Consider the following 10,049-nt stretch of genomic DNA (forward strand, 5'->3'; position numbering starts at 1 on the left):
ATCAACTTTAACTTTTTTCATCGAATATGAAACCTGAATTCATCTGTCAATTCAGATTATTCTCTCATTTATGTATCTAAATCTGGATAAATTTATACTGTTAAAGAGCCTTAGGTACCACTGACTAATTGCGTTTTAGATTTAGAAGGTCTGGAGCTATTATTTTTTCATGAAGAGTATTGAGAGACACAAAATAAGAAAGCCTAGGGACTGATTTTAAACAATCAGTGGACGATTGCATGCTTACCTGATACCATGTGGAATGCTTGTCACCTGTGACATGGCCAACAAAATAGATTGATGCTATATGAGGAGAGTTGGATGAAGGGTTGGGAGGCCAATCTCTCAAGGATACCAAAACATTACTGAGGTTCTAAGGTCTTTCTGGAGATAAGGGTTTCTTTTAAGGAGAATTTGTGGTTGAAAGGAATGCTTTGATAAGCTGTGTAAGCCAGTCAAAGGACACACTCAAGTAACAATAGATGGTCACTAAAAAGGGTAAGTCTGTGTAACCCCAGGAACTCTGCTTTGCTGTTTAAGGTTTAAGTGTTTGGGACCAAAACTAAACTGTGTAAGGCTTCAGAGGAGAGTTTTTCTACTTTATAAATACAGTTTTACTATAAATTTATTAGCATAAGGAGAGGATTCCACTAAGAAGAAAACAAGAATTGACATATGCTCAGAACAACCAGTACTGGAACATTAACTCCATGTGATTAAGCCTCCATTGTGTTTTTAACCTCCAATTTTTATTTTCCAATAATGCATTTTATTCTTAGTTTCCTTCACCTTTATTTTGTCTGTTTTAGACAAGGTTTGCTAACTGCTTCAGTTGCTGCTATATTAACCAAATTAGCTTATTTTGTTTTTATTTACTAAACTTGAAGCTTTTCCCTTCACCAGTAAAATAAAGCCTCCCTCTGATTTCCTCCTCTAATCAATACTTCTTGCTCCATAGTTTTAGAAAACAAAGGCACTGTATAATGTAGTTTAAATTTAGTAAAAGGAAAAGACATTTTTCAGACAATTGGAACAAAATAGACATTGGGAAGAATGATATTAAGGATTTGTTGTTTATGTTGTTGACTGTGATAATGGTACTGTAGTTACATTGTTAAAAAGTCTTTATCTGTTTTATATATATATGTAAAATAAGGTATTTATGAGTGAAATGATTTGATTTCTGAGATCTATTTTAAATAACCAAATAAATAAATACTCTTATTTTCTTAGTTTCTGGCTCTGGAGAAAGCCTATAGGTTGAATTTGAGCATATGCCCATTTTTCACTTGCTAACTCTAATTCTAGCCTGTGGCTCTACTTTGCCTGAGCAATGAAACTTAATAAACTACTGAACCTTTTGCTTAGCATATATTTTATTTTAAGGATATTACGTTGATTAGCCCATTGTATACCAAAATTCAGTCAGCCAAATATGGACTTACCCATTTTTGATAACCCAAAAAGCATTTTTACTTATTTTTATTTAATGTATTTTAAAATCAACTCAGTTTCAAACTTAAATGTATTTAAATGAAAAGTTCAAATTGTATTCTAAGTGGAAAACATGTTTTTTCATATCCACATAAAAATAAATAGATGGCTGTAAAATAAAAATATTCAATGTACCACCTAAAAATATTTCAAATGCCATGGGTAGGAAGTATAACACACTTTGAGAAAATAAATACATGTTTTGAAATTGGGAATAGATCATAGCAGGGTAGTAAAAACAATAAAAAAATAATTTCCATCTGCAGAAATAAATATTCAAACAATTAGTGATTATTTTTTAGTTTATCAACTGTACTCAATTTAGTTAAATAAATGCAAATCAAAACAATAATATGATATCATTTTTTAACCCATAAAAGCGGTAACAATATTAAATGTTGCTAATATCTTATGTTGGCAAGGATATGAGGAAACAAGCCTTTTTATATACTACTGGGAGAAGTGTGAATTAGCATAACATTTTTTGGAACCCAGTTTGGCTATGTGTATCAAAAATGTTAATACATATTCTCATAATTCAGCATTTCTGCTTTTAGACACAGTTGGAAAGTAATTCTATAGTTGTAATCCCATAAGAAGGCAAAGATGCTTTTAAAAGAATATTCATTGCCACAGTGCTTATGATACAAAAAGCGGAGGAAGTAATGGAGATGTGTAAGGGGACAAATTAGACAAGTAATGGTACATATGAACAAAGAACTATGCAGCCATTAAAAAGAATAAGGTGATATGGAAAATGCCAATAAGTATAGTTAACTATTAATTTTATTTTTAAAGGGAAGATAAAGAGTATGGTGTATACATTTTCAAAGGATCCATATATGCCATAAAATTTATTTTCCTTGTAAAGACATAAGAAATATGTGATAGGTACATCTTTTGGGAGAGAGGTGGTGGGGGGAAACCATGGAGGTGGGTAAGAGAGACATCGTTTAATACTTACATTTCTGTACTGTTAATTTGTGAAAAATCTTATGCACGTATAAGTTTCCTCTATGTTAACAAACACTCTCTGGGTACAGGGATAAATGGTGTTTTTGTTTGTTTGTTTTATTCTTTTCTGTTTTAAAAAAGTAAAGATTACTTCAATAAAACTTTAAATGACAAATCACCAGCTTTTTTGAACGGAAACATAGAGTAACCAATATAGGACTGTGTATTATATTGTTTTCCAATTAATTACAGCATATCAAGGGCCAACATTATTCACTGGAGAGTAACTACTTGTAGCTCAAAAGCTGCAGAACCTGCTCTAGGAATGCTTTTTCCACATAATCCCCAGTTTATCTCCTTAAAATGAAAGTGGAATTATTCTCTCCAGCATGAGGATGTTGACATAAAGAAACAAAACCAAAAAGGTAAAAGAACTGATTTGAAAGAAGATGAAAGTGTAAAGGAGAAGATATGGTAGGAATATTAATTTGGGAATGAAACTTATCTCTGTGATGGTGAAGTCTGTCTTCAATAAGACTTTGCTCCTTGGGTGATGCCTCAAAGCGGCTGACTGTAGGAGGGAAACCAGGATAGTTATCCTACAGAATAAAACTAGCGCCTTATGACCTTGGCTTGCATTTCTAATGGTGGCATTGAGGGTTTTTTAGCAAACATCTTCATCTCCATTTTCCTACTTGGAAAGAAGGAAATACTATCTTCCTAGGGTTTTCATTTTAAAGTTAACTTGTGAATATATTGAAACCTCCTTATCCCAATTATGCTCTGAGGACATTAAACTACATGTAATTTTCAGCACATTACTTGCCCTCTCTTGATTCTATTTCTTTGTGCATGTTTTCCTCTTTACACAGAATTCTTTCCCCTAATTTGTTTTCTTTGAAAATGCCTGTCAACTTTCTTCATGCAACTGAAATTTCCCTCCTCTATGAAGCCTTCCCTGACTCCACAGGCAGATGCAGAGATTGCTTGTTCCATGACATTCCATACATACCCACATTATAACAATTATTTTATTGTACTCTAAGTTTCTTCTTTTTTTATGCCTCTGTCCTCTCTGCGTCTTGGTTGCTTGAAAACGTAGAGATGGTCTTTCAATAAAACTGCACAAATGTATGCATTAATAATGGAAGGAATAATCCAATGAACAAATAACTGCATACAATGGATACAAATAAAATGCTTAGTTTCTCCAGGCTAGGGTATTATCATCATTCACTCACTCATTTATTCAAAAATATGTATTGAAGGTCTACTATGCATCAGGCACTGTGCCAGTTGCTGGGAACAGAGCAGTACACAAAGTATAAAATGTTTTACCCTTTTAGAGCTTGCAAACTTGCAGGAGATCACACACTCATAAGTGAAGTGCAATGGGGGCAATGAAAGCAGAGCCCTCAGGTGTTAGGGAACCTAGTCTAGTGGAAGTCAGAAGAAGTGATGTGTTACTAGAGATAGGAAGGATGATAGGGATAAGAACTGGAAAAGGAAGAAGCTGTTCCAGAGCCAGAGGCAAGAGAAGCATGGGGCGTCTGAGGCAGAGAAAGAAATGCAGTCTGGTTGGAGGGTGGAGCAAAGGAGAGAGTGCTAAAAAAGAAGTAGGAGAGGTACCCACGGACCAAGTCATGATTGACCTTTAAAAATCATGTTAAAGGGCTTCCCTGGTGGCGCAGTGGTTAAGAGTCCGCCTGCCGATGCAAGGGACATGCGTTCGTGCCCCGGTCCGGGAAGATCCCACATGCTGCGGAGCGGCTGGGCCCGTGAGCCATGGCCGCTGAGCCTGCGCGTCCGGAGCCTGTGCTCCGCAACGGGAGAGGTCACAACAGTGAGAGGCCCGCGTACCGCAAAAAAAAAAAAAAAAAAAAAAAAAAAAAAATCGTGTTAAAATTTTTGTTACTTTATCCTAGAAACAATAGGAAGACATTTAAGCAAAGGGGTAACATGATTGGATATGTATTTTTAAAAGCTCTATCTGGCTGTAGTGTAAACATGGATTGGAAAAAGGAAATGAAAGGTAATAAGAGAGACAAAGACAACTTTCTCATTTTTCTATTAAGCATAAAATACCTGGTATCTAGCCCCCAGGACAATATAAATGTTTTTGAATGAATTAACAACAGATTCTCATAGAATATTAAGAATATTTTTACAGAATATTATATAGTAATAGTAACACTGTGTTTAATGAATAATACTGTGTCTAGTGGTGTATGACACCACTTACATTAAAAAAATCCTCCATTGGGCTTCCCTGGTGGCGCGGTGGTTGAGAGTCCACCTGCGGATTCAGGGGACACGGGTTCGTGCCCTGGCCCGGGAAGATCCCGCGTGCCGCGGAGCGGCTGGACCCGTGAGCCATGGCCACTGAGCCTGCGCAGCCGGAGCCTGTGCTCCACAACGGGAGAGGCCACAACAGTGAGAGGCCCGCGTACTGAAAAAAAAAAAAAAAATCCTCCATTTTACTTCTTTTTTTTCTGAATTTTTGAATTTTATTTTATTTTTTTATATAGCAGGTTCTTATTAGTTATCCATTTTATACATATTAGTGTATATATGCCAATCCCAATCTCCCAATTCAACCCACCACCACCACGCCACTTCTCTATTTTACTTCTATCATGTTATTATCAAAAGTAATTGAAAGAGTGAGCACATTTATAGAATGAGGGGGTTAAACAAGATGACCTCAAAAATTCATTCTAGGACTAAATCTCTACTTCTAAATCATTATTGTAGTGATTCCTTTCTAACATTAAACTTTTTCTTTTATGTTTTAAAAAACAATTTGAAGGAAAATAACCATATTCCCAATGATCACTCTGTGCATATGTGTGTGTGTGTGTGTGTGTGTGTGTGTGTGTGTGTGTGAATTTCTAGTTCTATGCAGAGAATTAGTTAAGATACCCTGTGATACTTAGATTTTCATTCCTGTGATTACTTCTCTCTAACATGAGAGTTAAATGAGGGTAAGGTGATATGAATAATTAAACCGATAGGTGTCACTATGGAAGGCTAATTTTCAAATAGAATAATAATCTAGATGACATCCTATTATTTTTTTACAAATTTTGCATTATTATAAAGTTTTCTGGAATACCCTCACCTTTTCCTTATTTTTTTATATTTTATATTTTTATATACATTTTTATGAAGAAAAACTGAAAAGAATCAGTGATTTTAAAATTATTAGTTTGAGTAATTGTCAAATAAATCTTAGAACTATATTTTCAGGACCTCATTTCAGTTGTCTGGGAACAGATTCTAACCAAATGTCTTAATATTTTTATAAGAAATTTGTTAAAGCCAATTGACCTACTCATTGGAGTTATGTATAAGATGTTTTTCCTGGACTCTTTAATCTTCCAATAAAATGCTGGCTATGGGGCTTCCCTGGTGGCGCAGTGGTTGAGAGTCCGCCTGCCGATGCAGGGGACACGGGTTCGTGCCCCGGTCCAGGAAAATCCCACATGCCGTGGAGCGGCTGGGCCCGTGAGCCATGGCCGCTGAGCCTGCGCATCCGGAGCCTGTGTTTTGTCAACGGGAGAGGCCACAACAGTGAGAGGCCCGCGTACCGCAAAAAAAAAAAAAAAAAAAAAAAAAAAATGCTGGCTATGGATACTATTTATTTTGTTCTTTAAATTTATTCAAAAACACTTGGATTCATATTTAAATTAAGTAGCAAACTTGATCCCCAAGGTGAATAAGTGACAGAGATTCCTATTGTACTTAAAAAGAAACAGTTGTTCATGCTTTCAAACAAAATGGGAGATTGAATCTTTATGAATCCCAGGCACCCATGAAATATAACCTACGTTTAGAGGACTTAAACTCTGGAGACCAAAGAAAAACTCTTCAACATTGTACTTCAATTGCTCTACTTGATTTTACTCCCGGTAAGTATTGTGTATGTAGGGGTGTGTGTGTGTGTGTGTGTGTGTGTGCGTGTGCGTGCACGTGTGCATGCACAATCAATTGTGAATTATATATTGATCATTCTGATATCGGTATATCTGAAAACTGTAAAGTTTATGGTACTATGAACAAGGAAATTATATGGTGAAGGGCATAATTGGAAATCTGTACAGTTGTATCATCCTATCTCCTTTTATGGAAATTATCTTTACCCAGATATTTTTCTAAAACTGGTTTTCACCCTTGGGTCAGTTAAGTGGGATGATGCAAGCTGCAGAGGAATCATCTAGGAAGTATATTAAAAATAAATCTGAAATTCCGGCATAGTATTATTTTTGATCTGGATGATGATTACATAGTATGTTCACTTTGTAAAAATTTATCAAATTATACACTTATTCTCTGTGTACTTTTCTGTATATATGTTATACTTAAATACAAGAAAGAAAATACATAAAAGAATATACAAGAGATCACTAAAATAGTTTAGAAGAAAACAGAAGAGAATATCATCATGACTTGGGGCATACAAAAATTTCTTAACCAGGATACAAAGAAATTATCATCATGAAGGGAAAAAATGATGAACTGGACTACATTAAAAATAACTTGTCATTAGAAAATTTCATTAATAAAGTGGGAAAGCAGCCCACAGGCTAGGAGAAGATATTTGTAACACATATATCTGATAAAGGACTCAGATCAAGAATATATAAAGAACTTCTTAAAGAAAAAAGAAAGTAGAATGATTGGCAAAGAAATTGAACATATAATTCACTAAATCGAATATTCAAATAGATAATAACCATAGTAAAATATGTATGGCTTCATTAGTTATTAGGAAGATGAGTTAAAAACTACAAATTTTTATTTTTTGACCCCCTACATACCTACTAGAATGGCTAAAATGAAAGAAGATAGATAATATTAGGCATTGACAAGGATGTGGAACATCACGTACTGCTGTGAGCGTGTAAATTGGTATAAGCACTTTGGAACATGTTTTGGCAACATCCACTACCCCTGAACCCAAGCGCACCTGTGATGGAGCAATTCCACTCTGAGGTATCAGAGAAGGGAAGGTATAGCTCTCCCCAAATCATATACAAGAATGTTTAAGCATAATGATTTACTGTATAGCACAGGAAATTATACCCAATATCTTATAATAACCTATAATAGAATATAATCTGCAAAAATACGGAATCACTATGCTGTATACCTTAAACTAACACGATATTGTAAATCAACTACACTTCAATAAAAAACAGAAACAAAGAAAGTTCATAGCAGCACTCTTTGTAATAGCTAAAAACTGGAAACGTACCAAATGTCCATTACCAGGAAAATGGATTAAACATTTTGTTGTGGTATATTCTGCAATAGAATACTGTACTGCAATGAAAATAAGTGAACTGAACTACATGAAACCATATAGATGAATTTTGAATCTTAGGACATAATGTTGGGTAAGAAGTTAGATTCAAAGAATTAAATATACAGTAGTCCGAAAACAGACAAAACTCATCTATGGTTTTGGAAGTCAGGATAGTGGTTACCCACAGAATGGTGAGGGTAAGGACAAGAAGGTGGGGCAGAGGGAGCTTCTGGGAAAGGATAATCTATTTATTGACATGAATACAGATTATGCAGGTATATTCACTCTGTGAAAATTCATCTAGCTGTAAACATGTACTTTTCTGGATGTACCTCAACATTACGATTACGGAAGAAAAATTTTTTAAAGTACTGTATCAAGAAAACACAGGAGCCGGTTTAAAACAGCCCAGGCAGACCAAAGATGAACAATTTAAGTATCATAATAATAATAGTTATTATGGATTAAAGCACATTGAATCAATGGTAATCTGTAGGTTCATAATGACACTCAAATATAAGGAAATATTGAAAAATAACATGCATCACTCTTTGAGCTAAAAGAAAGACAGTACCTCCTTACTTTCCCAGGATTTAATTATTAATGGGCCACACTTTTACTCTCAAATTGTCCCTGTTTGGCTGATAAATTACATATTATCTCACTAATAAGTCAGCTCCTTATTTTGTATTGTGGATTGATAAATGAAAGGGAAGAACTTTAAGCATTTATCCTGCCTTTTCAGGGTAACTAAATAGACTCAAATGAAGAGACCAAGGCTTATTTTACAGAAGAGTTTTTACTACAGATGAAGATAAAATAGAATTAGAAAACCATCTTTCTACAAACTATAACAAATGTTCTGACTCCAATAAAGATTATCAATTGTTAAAAGTATTATTTTAAAATTATTATTATGGTTGATGGAGAATAGGATATTCCTATGGTTTCCAAAATAACACCACAATAATCACTTGTTTTTGTCACTGAAGGAAAAGTATGTACAACTGAAGAATGGAGAGATCAGATTAGCATCACCCTAATCCAGCGAACAACTTTATCATAATTAAGGCTTCCATCAAAGACTTTTGATTTAAATTTCAATTTACTGAAAATACAAGGTATAGAGAAACAAGCTAAGTGACATCACCAGACAAATCCAGAAGGTGGAATAAACTGTAGGAAAACTGGTTCAGTTTTGTCTTTTTTTTTTAAATAAACCAGGGAGGGTGAAAAAAACGTAGCTTGATTAAAAGAGACTTAAGGGGCCTAATAATCAGAGGAAATGAAAATACTGGTTTAAACAAACCAGTAGTATGGTGCATTTTGTGAAACTTGGGTAAATTTAAACATGGATTGGTTATCAATAAGATGAAAATTTATTGCTATGAAAAGACAATGATAATTAATGGGGCGAAATTAGGTTACAAAGCCACAGATATGGAATGGTCTCTTAAAGAAGAATATATAGTCTTTGCATGTATGTGTATAAACAGAATATCTGGAAGAATGTGCAGATGTTCAATAGGGTTTTAGAAGTAGTGGTATAGGTGGAGAGAATATGATCCCATGGTATTTAAACAAGATACATTTTTGGTTGTTTTTGTTTTCCAACTTTCTACAATGCACATATATAACTTTTATAATAACAAAAGGCTAATTTCAGTTAAAAATGTGATATTAGAAAGTCATGATTAATCAAGGGATAGGTAAATAAGATTGTTCCATTTTATACATTTTTATTTTTTCCTATTGCAATTAACAGGACATGGCTAAATTATAGTACTCAGAATTTTGTGGGTGATTTTAACGATTCAACCTAATAACCAGATATGAGTATACTTTGGGCTTATGTTATTTTTTTCTTTCTGAGCATGCTGAGCTACCTCTATGTCAATTATTGCTTCTTCACAATTTGATATTTATTTTGCTGTTCACTGTACAATAAATATATTTTGTAGTTGCTATACAAAATATATTCTTTGTTATGCTTTATTTTGGAAAGCTTCATTAGATTACAGTAGATTAGGAATGAACATTCCCAAGGGGATTTTTTTAAAAAATACTAATATTCTTCCCAGGATATGCAAAATGTTTTTATTGAGAAAAATATTCAAAACATTAATAGATTTCGATTATCACCATAATCCTCTGAAATTTTTCCTCATAGAAATGAAACCTTTAAGGAGGGAAAAATTTGTACCTCTAAAATCTAATTAATTATTTAATTAAATTTACCCTGCCTTTCCCCAGAAGTATTTCAAGAAACTTATTAGAATATATAAAACATGAC

This window comes from Globicephala melas, chromosome 4, assembly GCF_963455315.2.
Source record: "Globicephala melas chromosome 4, mGloMel1.2, whole genome shotgun sequence".
Lineage (NCBI taxonomy): Eukaryota > Metazoa > Chordata > Mammalia > Artiodactyla > Delphinidae > Globicephala > Globicephala melas.